The following is a 15,565-nucleotide window of genomic DNA, read 5'->3' as shown; positions in this document are numbered from 1 at the left end:
ATATAGCGAATAGATCATTAAATTTGTGGCTTTTGTGATTAGTAGACGTGTCAAACTTTATCTATTAGGAGTAACATATTTTCAAACGTCGTCAAACATTCGATATTATGTTACGAGAAAAATGCCTGGCTTGTCGGTTAAATCGTAAACATACTCCAATATAAATTGCGAATTTTATTCCAATATCTTGCGATAATGCAACTAAAGCAATTACGCAACATTCTGTTTAATGATCTTCTGCCATCTATTAGGTAATACCATGACTCCATCCGTACAAGACTTGATTTCGAGCAATGGCTCAAAAACATGTATCTGCAAAATAGTATCTGTGTCTCGGTTGGCTTCTCGCTGTGCGAAATTGATACAATAACGAAGAAACAGCGACCGCTTTCGTGAAATTTTTCAATTTCTCGAACGCTGTAGCAAACGTATGGTATAACATTCATCGCATTCCCGGAAAATAGCGTAATCTGTTTAAAAAGTCGAATGTCCCCTGATTTACACGCTCGTTGCCGTATTCCCTGCGGAGAAGGTGGGGAATAGAAGACGAAGTGCGAGGAAAGATTTGCGACGAGAGAAACTTTTCCGTAGGAAAGATTAAGGTGCTGGCATCTACTCCTCCATATCTTTAAGTTCACTCGTCGCTTCGGCCTTTACGGCGTCTTAAAAAGACACTTTCATGATACTCGTTCGTGCAACCGGTAAAACTTTCTGATTAAACTTTTACGGGAATTCGAAATTAATTACTGTGGCGCAAACTTATTTTCAATGTTAATTAAGTGCAACGAATCTGGAAAAAATAAAAAAAAAAAGGATGCGGAGACATCTAAAGTGTAGCATGAGATTGATAGAAGCTGTTTTTGTATAGCTGCAAAATTCTAATTTTATCAGTATAGTACATTTTTCGCTAATTTACATATTTAAATTTAAATCACAAATTTCAAGTTTCATGCGATGTTAGAAACACATTTTAGGAATGTGAAAAAGAAATTGCACAATAAAGTACGATTACTCGAAATGATAGAAATGATTGAACGTTGCCAATCTATACATGCTACGTACGGCTCGGTTCTTATTCTAAAGTCTCATTGTTCGCCGATCTTCTCCGTGTATCGTTTTTTCCCCTCGTGAAATGCGTCACAGGACGTTGCGTTCTTTACTGTGCGTGCATATTCTTCTTGTCTTTTTTTAATGTGAATTTTATGGCGCATGTTTTCGTGCTACATGCTTTTGCTTTTTATTTGACGATCGTGAAGCATTTTATATATACCTGTACAAACCTCTGTGGCATGCCACGTAGATTGGTTGCATGCATATATGTTCGTTTTTGCATATATGTTTAATATACACTCGTACCAATCTGTTTCCTCACACTTGTTTTGCCTTTCTTTTTTTCTCTCTAACTTTTTCCCATGCTCAATTAACAACCGTCAGAGTGTCTTTATAAAAAAAAAAAAATACCTGCATTTTTCTAAATCAGAGATATATCGATAGCAGATTAAGCGAACATGATAATTAAACATATAATAAGTACGTATAATCTTGCTATAAGTAATACAAGAGAGGGAACATACTTTTTCTTATTATTTAATTAGTCTATTTTCTTAGTCTATTTAGTCTTTATTAGTCTATTTAGAAGATTATGATTATTATATACGAATGAATAGAAAAGGGTTGACTGTATACGATTTCGGAAAATCTAATCAAATACATGTATATTTAAATGAAACAACAGGTTTATATACATCACAAATCCCACGACAGAATTAAATCCCACAAAAGAGGTAAAACAGCTATTTTAGGTAATAGATATTTCAGATAATTAAATAGCGCGGATTTTAATAACATAATAAATATGCGTATGTTGTACGCGTAAAAGAGGATTAATTTTCGTTCTTCTAAGCGAAATGCATACTTTTCTCGTTGAATCATTAATCTCTTCGAAGCTCTCGGATCAATCAATGACTCTTGCCTGTGTTTGTTCATGCAAAGCTTTTTAGAATTTTTCCGCTTGTTTTACTCTTTTACCAGTGTTAATCAATGTGAAGCACCGGAGAAGAGCTCACAGAGTAGCGTGCTCGAGTACTTGCATAGTTGTCAGAATAACATGTCACGAATGGAGCTTTACCTTCCAATTATTTCTACGTAGAGCCAAAGGAGAAGCTAAGTAAGTAGGTAAGCACAAAGTAAGATGTGCATATAATTAGTGTTAACTTATTCTTTTTCTTAGATTTTCCTTCAACGATGACCGACAAAATTATAAAATTTCGTATTATTTATTATAATACTCTTATAATTGCTTATTATTTACTACTTAAACAAATAACCTGCACATACAAAAAGGATGAATTTATTTACTTTGTCTTATCACGACTAGTTTCATCACAGCTGAGAAAATAGCTCTATAGGATCATACATGCGATTCGTTAAAAGAACTACGTTAAAAACGTGATTAAATCACGAAACTGTAGCTACGGATTTATTCGAAATCAGCGATTTATAACGAATAATCTAAAAATGAAGATACGTTAGAAATTGGACAATGTTTTAAATGGCAGTCTCCAATGTATGATCATATTGTATATCATACTGACTGACTTGGTTGAGAAAAATGTATTAAAAATTTTATAGCGATTGTAGATATATACTTCTATAAAAAGTTTTACGATATAGAAATAAATTTAAAGGAAAATTCTTTGTCAGCATACACCGGCCATTGAACAGAGTAATGAAAATGTAATCAGAAAGAAAGGAACGTGTTAATTCTTTTTATACCTCGCGCGTGATACGCCAAGGCTAGCCTCATCCGCATGCTATGGAACTGGTCAGTTCAACCGAAGTTTTATATCGGGTTAGTCGAAAAGTAATGTGAGAATTTTCGATACGAGACTATATCAAGTTGATACAAATTGTTCTCAATATTCCTTATTCAATGTTCCTAACATTTCACTCACGCACGATATAACGTGGATTATTTTCAATTGGTCTATAGATCTGATCGTTGCCAGTTTCGATAGGTCAGCCGGAACGTTTATGACCGGTAGCACCGAAATATCCATCGCGAAACTTTTCGAATCGTCTTCGCGCCATTCTTTTGTTCACATCATTGTCACCATACACATGGGCAATCTTTCGCGCTGTTTCATATTTTTATTTTTAATAAAATAATAAACAATAAAAATGAGAATAATGAAAATAATCAAATGAAATAATAAATCACAATTGCACGAAAATACGCCTTCCCGTTGTTCATCTCCGAATCGAAGTTAAGAGTAAAAATATTTAAACAAATGAAATGAAGTTAAAATCTCAACTTTTAGGCCACGCGTGTATTTTTTAAAGGTTACGAAGTTTTTCGGTTTAAAAACAGCAAAAACGATCTCTCATGGGAAAATCCTACATCACATGTTGGCCAACCCAGTACGATTCGGTTCAACTTAGACTTCTGATTCGTTGATGATGAATTTAACATCGATAAGAAAATCTGACTCGGCTCGGCTTCGGTATATTTGAGAATCATCTCCAAACGTCGAATACATTCGTCAGTAACTACTTATGCTACTGACTCGTGCATGTATATTGCAGTTGAACAAGTCTATACACACTAGGAAACGCCGAGCGTAACGACGCCATGGCTCGCTGATCTGCACACGTTTAATAGTTTTGGCGAGCCCACAATTCGTTAGATTATACGCCATGATAACATGATCTATTGAAAGTGTCTGGTAATAGCTTGCAATCGGCTGGCAAACGCAGGCTTTTAATAGTCACGAATGGTATTCAAAGATGCGTATCGTAGGTGAGTAAAAATGTCTGAGAAATGCTTGGAAAAGGTGAAAACTGCAAGAACGATATAGCAATTTACGAAAGATTGTATCCATCGCATTTTACCCCGTTCGATGGAAGATACGTTTTATTTGAAACAACTTTTGAAGTTTTAAATATAGTACAATCTTTTCAAGTGCGCAGATAATTTCTTAATGAACAAATCACTTTGAACTTATGAAGAATTTTTCCATTCTAAAATATCGATTTTTAAAAATCCGGAATAACAAAACGGATTATAGAGAGAGACATTAGGAGACGTAAATGTAAAATTAGCGAAACTTAACCGATATGAAGCTGATGCTAGTTGTAGAAAAGGAAATAAATGAATTTTGACAACGTTGGAAAAAAGTCATAGTCTTCTTTTTTATATATTTATAACAAATACGACTTGTGAGATCATAGTTCTCTTTCGTATATAGTATTGTTTAATTTGTAATATCGCTCGTTCGAAGCGCTCCTGGTTCTCTCGCTATCGTTTGTCTTCCTTCGTGAATCAAAAATTTCCTGTCACGTTTATTCGTTGTAGCTTAATGGCTCGCGTATATTTCCATATGGGTATACATAATTTCCTCGTATTTTTGTTCAAGTAAATTAGTAACGCGAAACAAATGTCGCACGCTCGCTAATACAACGCGTACGACACGTATTTTTGTCTTTCTCTTTTAAGGCGCTGTAAACAGCGCGAGGTGCGTGGATTGGTACATTTTTTTTACTAACGCAGGAAGCGTGAATGATTTAGTGGAACCTATATTAGTAGACACTTGACAGAGTCTAGTGGAAAAGCTTAATGGCTCTCGTGATCGGAAGGGAAGCAGAAAAAAAAGGAAATGCTTCACCGGTGTTGCATCGCGCCACGATTTTTATCCGTTTTACGAGTACCTCGAGTGGCCGTTCGGTGACGAGCAGGAGAAACAAGAGAAGAAAAAAAAAAAAAAAGGAAAAGAAGGAAGAGAAAAGAGAAACTACGACGCAAGTAAATTCGTAGATATTAAACTCTAGCGGAATATAAAAACACTCGTTCATTGCAAGTATTAAAAGATGTTACTGTCGCCAATACGCGCGATATCACCATGGACGCGTAACATTTGTTCACTTCCTGTGACCAATAACGTTAGTACTCAGCCTGATCTTTTATTCCGTTCTCTGTTACGTTTAGCTTATGCTTCAGCATCTATTACATTATACCGTTATTATAGAGATATTTACGGGCACAACTATTGCTTCCGCTTCGCCTTCTCTTTTTTCCAATGCAACAGTTTACTTGATATCCTTACATCGAGAACTAAAGTGACATTCCCAGTTCAATAATATTTCAATAACATTTATTTTATTATATATTATAATATTTGAATAATATAATTCAATAAGAACATCGAGAATTAAAGTGACATTCCCAGTTCATTAATGTTTCAATAACCTTTATTTTATTATATATTATATTGTTATATATTATAGTATTTCAATAACAAGTTCAATTCTCTTTCTGTATTATTTCACAGTAATACAGAATGTTTGCGTACCTATACTAATCTTTCGGAAAGATACTTGGACGATATTAATTGTAACCTCGTATGCGCTAATTAAAATAACGATATTACAGTGTTGTTGTATAAGTTAGGATAAGCGTTACATTGTAGGTATGTAGTTTAAGGGAACAGAACTATCGGTGATGAGAACCGACCACCGATAGTTTTCTGTTTAGTATTAAGCTCAGCAGGCGATGATGAGCTGGTAGCCACGTGCAGTCCTTGTGAGGCATGTAGGCTTAGGCCAAAAGGGATGTTTATGGGTGTGTGTGTGTGTATGTGTGTGCGCGTATGTCTGCAGTGAGTGCTTTATACTACTTGTTATAGTTTATTTGCTACTTATCTTATAGTACTTATTTCGAAATCACATCGTATTTCAAGCTGAAATGGAAACTTTCATGGAATCAGAACGAAAGATTTCCAAGTTGTTGTGAAAATTTGAATTGACGGTAGTACTATAGTAGAATATTATATATGCGTTTATTAACTTTTCAGTAGTAAGTGCGTACTTAGACACACGTGTATGTATAACAGAGTGTCGTGTTATTGCTGTTCAGTAATTATCAAGCTTAAAACTTAGTGCGTTAACTATTATTATTATTGACTTCTGTTCATAACTTTTATTAAAATACTACGATCATAATGTTTAATACTATAATACGGCTTTAATTACTATTATTTGAAACTCAAATTGAAACTGAAAAATACGTTGCAGTTCGACGAATTTATAACGATTACAATTTGCGACACTCGTAAAAAGATATTTTAGGCAAGGGTTACTTTTCTGTTGCAAATTATTAATTCCATGCTTCTTTTCTCCAGGATGAATGGAGGTTACTCTTTTAAAATACATATTTTGAAGATTCTTAGATTTATAAATTAGGACTGAAACGAACCAAGATAAATACAACAGTTGCCGTTAAATATTCGCCGAATAATAATTGCAATTATATGTGCCATCCTATAGACAAATCATTAAAATAAAATCTTGCAGGAAAGGTTCCAATCGACCTTTCTATCTGTATCATATGTATATATAACGTTTTTTTTTTTTATTATTATTTAATTTGTACTTTACAATTTGTCCAGCTGAGCATTTTATAAATTTTTCTAGCTTAATTGCTAAATAACATGTGGATGGCTACCTCCAGCAGGATACCATCTTCGAGTTTGACTATTTTATTTCTTTAGTGAGGTCAATGGAGTGTCTTCTTTTTAGTCTTCTTTCTACGAGAAATATACAGCGTGTGAGTTTTATCTGGAAACACGCAAATATCTAGTAAGTTATGTATGATACAACATTATTTTACCTTGCAATGGTCTTGAAAAGCTGCGATGGTTGTGGTTATATTTTTAAATGGGAGCTATATCTTTTTCATTTCATATTTTTGTGACCGATATCAAAACATTTTCGAAACCTTACTTACTTATAATTTTATATGAATTGTAAAAAAGAAATATATATATTGTACTATATATTATACAATGAATAACGAAAATACGAAAGAGAATTAAATGCCGCGCCAGTGCTGTTATTCATAATAAAAAAATCATGTATTATTGTTCCTTTATTCCGACGCGACATAGTGAAGAACAATAGCCTGTCGCATAATATGGGTTGGTAAAACAATTACAAGAGTAATAGGAATATGTAACAACATGTTCGTGATCGGACAAAGATTTGTTAATGTCACGTAAATCATTGAAGTATCAAAGGAACGTGAATTATTATGAATTTATAAATCAATATCAAATGTTATAGTTACAATATATTGTCATATTTGACAAATGGAAACGCACGATTTATAAGGCTAAAATGTACCGTACAAGTTGATCGGAACTTCTTTGTTTAATTTAAAAGATATTAGAAAATTTATTTATTTCGAGTCTGTACTTTATAAGCCAATTCGCTAAGTGAGTTATTTATAACAGAAAATTACAAGGAGTCGTATTATTGCGTCTCTCGCGTTGCCACGGTTGGTTGTTTGGTTACGGCACGATGTCTCGTGTGATTTAGGATACAAAAATCGAAATAAGTCTTAGAATGCAAGATGATGTTCTTAAAAAACATAAGAAACTGGATTCTGATTAGCTATTTGCCAAATACGTTTCGATACAAAATTGTTTCAAGATTTTCAGTACCCGTACAAATGTTGTTTATAGAAAAAGATAGATAAGTTGCTAATTGGTATGCTGGCGTTAACGAAAAATCAGTCTGAGGAAGGGAAAATCGTACAGAAGTTCGACTAGGTTTAAGGTATTCGATGAATATAAAGTTGAAGTAACTTAGGCCCCCGGTGTACGATGGGATACAACAATTCCCGAGTTTATACTGCCAAACGGGAGTTCTGAACACATGGCGAGTACATAGTTGCTTGGTCGAATGTTTGAACTCTTTGTGTCATTAAAATATATACTGTTTATATACCGTATATATCTACTGTCATAAAGCCGAAATTTATGCATGATTTAATAGCGAACAAACGCATGTACATTAAGTTCATGTAATTGTGAATTGCACGTTATACATACCGGCGTGTTCACAAATTATAAATATCACCACAAATAATACAGTAGGATGAATAACATTTTCACGTATTTTTCTTTTATTTTTCCTTCGTTAGTCGTACAAAGAGACGTAAAATTTCGTAGGAATAAACATTGACACGAGTAGATAAATCGTACTCAATGCTCAGAGCTATTACGTGTAATAACCATAGGGAAGAAGTATCTCATGAGCTATCATTGAGAAAATATTACGTCTGTCCAAGTTCTCCGCCAGCTAGAAATAACAAGGAAATTTTATTTGCCTTGACTCGGCCTTATTTGGAAGCATTGAACCGCGATATCTTTCGTGTTCGACAAAGTGAAGAAGGGTTGAAGGGAAAGCGGAAGGTATTGCGCGGTGCAAACTTTGCTAATTTCTTGAAACTCTGAAACTTCCTTTGGTTACACGATACTCTTAATTCACTTCTGCGAGTTTAAACATTCTCTCGCATTTAGCCGCAGTACGACGTAGGAATTCAATAAACAAGTTACACGCTGCTTTCTCCTTTGATTTCGAATTTCCTTTCAATCGCGTGGATTAATTAAGGCCGTGCACAGGAAATTAATTAAGGACTGACATTCGGACGGTCTATCAGACGTGCATACTATTTTAAACCAAAAAGTTTCTTCCTATGCATTTTATAAATGTTTCATTGCCGCGTTCGAAGTTCACGGCATCGCAATCGCTTGTACTGCGCTGTACTATACGTACAACGAGCCAACGTTTCCACAATTTTTATAGCGAATTTTTCTTTGCTCATTATTGAAATGACAATTGTTTATAACCGGAGCAAACAACAGATAAATATTAAGAATATTTCAAAGGTTAGAAAGGCGGATTATTTGAAGGATCCAATGGGATATCCAATAAGGAAATTGTTAAAATCATAGTTAAATTGCACTGTACATACAGTACATACCGCCTACGTAATATCGTACATCAAATGATCAAAGGCGAGATGCGAGGCGTCTATTTTCAAGAGTCTGCCACGCGTTTTATTTTTTTAATTTTATCGATCGACCATCTCTAATTACGTAGTTGATAGATTCAAGAGGTTCCGCTCTTAACCGAGCAATCTCGAAAGTCTGTTCGAGCAGGCCCGATTTCTACGTTTCTTACCGATTAATTGGCTCGAATCAAGTTCAGATCTAATAAAGATACGAAACTTAATTTCTACTGGTATAACTAGCAATACAGATTAAACGTAAAAAGAAGCATGAATAAATTCCATTCTCTTGCTGAAAAGAAATGGTAAACCTATTACTCGCCGAGGGTTTTATCTCGTCAAACTTCTTAATCCCTAACGAGACTTTCACGTGGAATTGCAATATCGTATCGCGTGATATATTAATATCTTTTCAAGAAATAAATATTTGTCGTTGATAGCGTATTAAGGAAAATATGTTACCTGGCGTAACTCGGCCATGAAACGGGAATTATTTTTGACAACTTGGTTGTGTGGGAAAAGTTAGGGCGAGGCTTTTGCCCAACATACCATTTAGTACAGTTGGAGTTATTTACGAGTTAACCTTGTATTTACCAACCGGCCAGCAATTGCAGAAACTCTTATTTTCCGCGTATCTACCAACCGTCCACTCAACTACAGCCAAGCTTTTGTTTAACCGTAGCCCGACCGTTTTTTCAGAAAATCGTGCAATGATCTGTTTGCAAAGTCTTTTCGAGATACTTAACTACAGGCAATATCGAAATGCACGTGTGTTATCACGCGACGTTCAAATAAAGTTTTTAAATCTTTACTTGGTAATTACTTTACTTGTATCAATCGATTAATTATCAATAATTCCGTGAGATATTTTTCTATACAACGTCGTCTGAAATCATTCAAACAAACTTAATAGAAACGAAGCAACAGTACCGTGAATTCTGCGAAATTGTTTTTAACACAATGCCAATTCTTTGGAATATTAAAAAAATTTAACTTCAAAGATTTTTGTCGTTCAGTTATCGATAATAGCATTACTTTCTGGAATTATTAACCACCTTTCCTCGTTCATTCAATCTTCCTGTCTGCAGCAGTATGAAAAACATTCGCAAATACACGGAAAACATTCTGAATGCAGAATAAGCTATTGGGTTGGCAACTAAGTAACGGCGGATTTTGTCGTTAGATGGTATTGACAAAATCACTTAGTTACCAATCCAATATATAGTATGCTTCAAAAGTAAAAACTTTTGAAGCCCGTACGTGTCAATTCGTATCGAGTCGTATGAAACGCATTTGATTTATGGTCTTCACAGTTATTCTCAATTCGCGCACCATCGGACTTTTCCATTTGTTCGATCGCCCGATTTTCCGATTGGAAAACGTGAAAGAATTTCTGTCGTTGCGCGTACAACCGTTCAACGCATCCTCACTGTGCACTTCTTTTCCATTTAAGCATTCTAAGACAGACTACTCACAGGCGCTAAAGAGAGAAAGCTTGAACGAGCGATTACTTTCTTCCGTCGATTGTTCTTTTCTTTTAACTCTTTCATTCCCAGTTCCATTTCTCATCTGGTCAGTCTTGCTTCTTCTTACTCGTTCCATCTTGCTTTTTTCCTTTTTCTTCCTACTTTTCATCGTCTGCCTGCACCTTCTACCAAATCGTTCTCTTCTTATGAAGCTAATACCTCGACTGTTAAAATCCATTAAGCATATTATATCTTAATACGTACATACATACTGCTGACCTACTGACGCACACAACTAAATTCGTTGCGCTACTTATTGTTAGATCGCGGATTTTTACGTGTTCATGCGAGACTTGAAAGTGGAAAATTACACAGTATTCATACAATACGAAAGAATAAATAAAATATTCGAAGCGTAATGCCTTTTATAATATCTTGCTTGGTAAAACAATTCTCTACCGAGATTCCATTGTTTTAATTACATTTAAATCAAAAATATGCAGTTAAATACTTGAACATAAATCGACGTACTTATCGAACTCAGTAAGAATGCGTAGAAGTGAATTTACCCGCGTACGAGTCGAAGTTGTATTTTAATTCGATATTAATTCCAATAATCCGCTTCCATTCTGAAAATTACAAATTACCACGATAAAAAGAAAGGGACATGTGTTTAACGAATTAGTATAACTTTCAGGATGCCTTGTAATTTTCGCAAACTTTAAAAGGATACGAATACATCCTTTCGTTGCAAGGATTGCTATTTTATCGTTAAGTATATGTCATTGCTTACATTAGCAAAGGATTAGTGCAGTAAAGTGCGTTACTATACTGCCGTAGTAAATAAATATTTTTATTAAACAATCTTATTGTATATCTACCCTGAAAATGAATTTTTACCGAGAGATCTCTAATAAATACGATATTTTGTTGACAATTTTTAGTGCATTAGCAAAATCGAGAGATTTTTCGTCTCGCGAGTGGATACACTAATTGATGCAAGTCTAATTAATCCGCCTTATATCCGATTTGTAATCAGCACTGAACAAACATAGATAAACAAACATTTGATCCTATAGCACATCGAAGTATCAACAAACGGAATTATCATAAGAGGTTTATCGATCGGATTTAATTACCCGATTGGCCGAATAGGATGAGCTCCTTACGGTAGCTCGGTGCTGGCTTTACTTTCGTTGTGTTCCACGAAAACCAAGAGAAACTTCGAGCTTTGACGGGGACCTGTTGCAAACTAGAGACGGCTAGTTGGTGAGACGCGTATATATGTTGCACGAATACCATAGCCGACCATGCTATAACGCTCCACTGATTCTAAAATATTCCAAAATCATACTCCTCTTATCATGACCTTATCACGATGTTATGTACCTATTTGAGTTTCCCCACCTGAGATTAGTAAAGCCATGTTAACCGATTTCTTGTAAAATTAAGAAAATTATTTTTGAAGATTTATCGTATGTCTAATAATTATGTGCATATTTAAGCGTATGATCCTTTTTTTCTACCTCTAACGAAATTACCTAAAATATTTCCGCTACTTCAATGACAGCTTGAAAAGTAACTGGAATTTGAGGAAAGTGAGACAGGAAAAGTTAATACAGTGCACGGAATAATTAATTATTCCTTTTTAAGCGTACGATGCTATACGAATTATATTTTTTATTAAACCATATTGTACCAGAACTTGAATAATAAATTGAATGATGTATAATGACACACCAATGACGAAATTTAGGTTTTGTGTTAAAGCGATTTCGACGATATCTACGTTCGCTAAATATTGAAAGATACTGCTCATTAATGGTCTTGCGAAATAATTAAAACGTATATGTAACATCTTTATCGAAAACATCGCAAGAATTTCAAAATTTGCAGAATTTTGCAGAAAAATAACAGATTAAAAAACCTGCATACAATTGTGATTATTTGACAAGAAAAGTTACTCCGAGATATTAAGGTTTTTAACATATCGTATATCGAAAGAAATTAGCTTTAACAATAAAAACGTATGTAATTGAGTTCTTTGTTTAGAAATATCAATTAAAAGCAGAAGTGTTTTTTCTATTTTCCCTACTTCACGAAATATTCTAAAACATATATTTCCAATCCATAGGTTCGAGGGCTGTTTTTATCTCTTCAATATGAACGATAGTCGATAAAAAAATACGTGTCAAATATTTTTTCATGAACTACTTTCCATATAAACGTTATCAAAATAGACGTGTATGACTTTGATATTTTCTCTTGTTACAGGAACGATATTTTATTTTAAGATCAATTGTTGATAAATTTTTGTTCACACAATTTTTCTTTTTTTTTTTTTTTTTTTTTTTTTTGTGTGTAAGCAAACTTTGAATGTTATAACTCTTCCTCGTACACATATGTATAAAATTGCGATTTTTATCCGTATTTTTCGTTACACTCTGCCATTTACACACACGAAATGCGAAAATGGGTAATAAATAAACGTATCCAAATTTGCTCCTTTCGTTCTATTTGCTGTTTGAAGAAACGAAATTTTTGAACCAATTTGTTTCTGATTGTTACCACGATACAAATTAAATAGGTTCGTCACTATTGACCTGAAGGCTTTTACAATCACCTTTAAAAAAATAAGTGAAATTATATCGTTCGAATATTATCGCACACCAAAGTGCACAGTTGAGTGTATTATTTCGTTAATTATTTCATAATCATAGCCTTGCGATTAGTAGAATTATTTAATTATATTTACTAAATTATACATACGTGTTTGAATTACGAAAGTGTGTTGATAACACAATTAATCCTATGGCTTGGTGTAAAAGATGTCATATTTTTTGCAAAACTGATTTAAACCCGGTATTGTAAACAATTGTATATGGTATATAAAGAACGACAATTTCAAATTCTCTATAGAAACGACTGTAATGTCATTTGTATATGCAAATGTCGAAACTTTTTATAAAATAAATTTCCTACGAAAAATGTTGGTCGATATAAAAAAAAAAAAAGGAACACAAATGGCACAAGCTTTTATTCTCACGTTTTCGAAACGGCAGAAACTTCCGTGTCAAAAATTATTTGACGGTGAATTTTTTAACATATCTTTAAACGCTAATATCTCGACCTTGTAAATACTGACATTGATACTTCTTACACAAAATTGTAGAAGATTACAGAAACAAGTTGCATTGATTTGTAAGCAGTTTACACGCATATCGTTATAGTTTATGCTGTATAATTTTGTAATCGTTCTAAACGTTACTTCGTACCAAATGGCAAGAGAATTTACGTTATATGTAAATGTAGTAGCTTGTTGCTTCATACAACAAACTAGTACGTCTGCATAGCTGATCCTGCAAATTGCTGTTTAACAGAAATCTCAATTTCGAATACGTTACCTTAACATTGGTTTGGTATCCAAGACCAATCCGTGTTTCGAACTTCTCTGGATCTGGTTACTTGAACCTTGATCTTGCAGTGTTGAAACAAAATCTTCTTCGAAGTCAGCTTGTTCCATCAATGTTTGAAGCACTCTGAATATCGAGACTATTTCACCCTTGTTAACCAAAAGAACTTCCTAATGAAGACCTTGAAGATCCAGTTCGTTCCGATAAGTCGAACCATTTCCTCTTATAAAAATCCTCTTCTGTCTAAGGAGAAAATGTAACGTTAGTGGCTCTAGTAACACGTAATAGGTGCACAGAGATAGGGTCAGCTACAACACGGAATTTGTTCCATTTGCACAAAAAGATTTGACTTTTATTGAATCGTTAATGTTAATTACGTGCTCTCGTCATTTTGAAATTTTAGATTTCTGAGGCATTTTTATTCTATTGGAAACGGTAGACAATAAAAGATTGGTTGAAACCTAATAAGCAAACCGTTCGATTGATCATCGAATTATCTGAAATGTGAAACTCTATAAAGTTCGTTCTCATTTTCAAAAATCCTGTTCGTGTTAGAAATCTTGCCAAAGTTCCGTAAAAATCAATAATTGTCATTTCGTAAAAGTATTTTGAAGGGAAAAAATGTTGGATATAGATGTTTGAACCAAAGGATTCCTTTTTAGATAATTGACAGCATTTACACATTTTATCAAATATGGAATAGTAGATGATGATTGTCATTTTCTGTATAATTATTTAATTTCTTCTATTAGATTTTTTATAACAGAGAAAAATAGAAAGTAAGATAGAGTTCCCTTCGTTATCTTGCTTTTATGCTTTCCTTACATTTTACTTCATCCGAATAAAAGGATACGAAACGTACAAAAGTACTTAATATTAATATAACGAAACTACTTATTTTTCTTACAAATTACAACTTCGTTTGCTATTTTCATTATTCTGCAGAACAGCAAAAGATTTACCCAAACAATGGCAACGAACGAGATAATAAATTTCTGCATAAATTTCATACGACGAAAATATTATATTCCAACAAGACTGAGATGTAAAGCATATAACAGGATTAATGGATGAAGCGAGCTTACAAATAAGAAATTTTCTCCATTGGAATGGCCGGCTCAAAGTTTTCATCTAAACGTAATCGAAATGTATGGCCTATTGGAAAAGGAAGTACAAGGACACCAGCAGTATGATATAACATTGGACTAGAAATAATCCATAGACTGATAAGAAAATGTATCAAAGAGACTAAAAGCAGTAGCGGACAAGAAATTATTACAGTGCAAAATATAATAATCCCGTATATCTTTCTATCCGTGATACCATAAACCGTAATAGCGTACTAACATATAATAAAGTATATATGATAAATTATCCGCTTTACGTACAAATAGACTTATAGACATATAGACACATAGACATTTTAATATCAACCTTATTTAAGTTTATTTATTAAGGTTATTTAAGTTTCTGCTCATCATCGTATGTGGATTATGCTGTTGATCTTCGTGGTATATATTATATGGTTATTGGATTATTTATATGGGTAGACTTATGCCGAAACATTAATCCTTTCTATTTGAAAATCTCTTAGAGTAGATTTTGTTATCCCCCTGTGGATTTCTTTAAGCAACGAGATTTAATGCTTGATCCACGACTTTTTAAATAAAGTGCTATAAGGTCTTCTGGGACGTCCAGGATTCTTGTATACGACTTTTACGAAGCTGCTGGCCAGTCGTTATTATTTTCTAACGACAACTATACTGCGCATCCCTTGATTTTCCCTAGAGAGATAGTAATCCGCGTGTAAGCTTGTCGTATCAAAAGGATATTTAATT

The 15,565-nt window shown here is 33.7% G+C and overlaps 1 protein-coding gene and 1 long non-coding RNA gene across 3 annotated transcripts in view; one reads left to right on the top strand and one right to left on the bottom strand.

Moving 5' to 3' along the window:
* Positions 1 to 15,565, top strand: part of LOC139986812 (lachesin) — a 94,163-nt gene that overhangs the window by 23,034 nt on the left and 55,564 nt on the right. The gene's annotated exons all lie outside the window — the stretch shown is intronic.
* Positions 7,631 to 11,611, bottom strand: LOC139986583 (uncharacterized). Its single transcript, XR_011799683.1, has 3 exons — positions 11,484 to 11,611; positions 10,324 to 10,538; positions 7,631 to 8,136 (listed from the first exon to the last, which is right to left on the bottom strand). It is a non-coding gene; the product is annotated as an uncharacterized lncRNA (long non-coding RNA).

Source organism: Bombus fervidus, chromosome 4 (assembly GCF_041682495.2).
Source record: "Bombus fervidus isolate BK054 chromosome 4, iyBomFerv1, whole genome shotgun sequence".
Taxonomy (NCBI): Eukaryota; Metazoa; Arthropoda; class Insecta; order Hymenoptera; family Apidae; genus Bombus; species Bombus fervidus.
The sequence above is the reverse complement of the archived record's forward strand: the minus strand, read 5'-3'. Positions and strand labels throughout refer to the sequence as shown.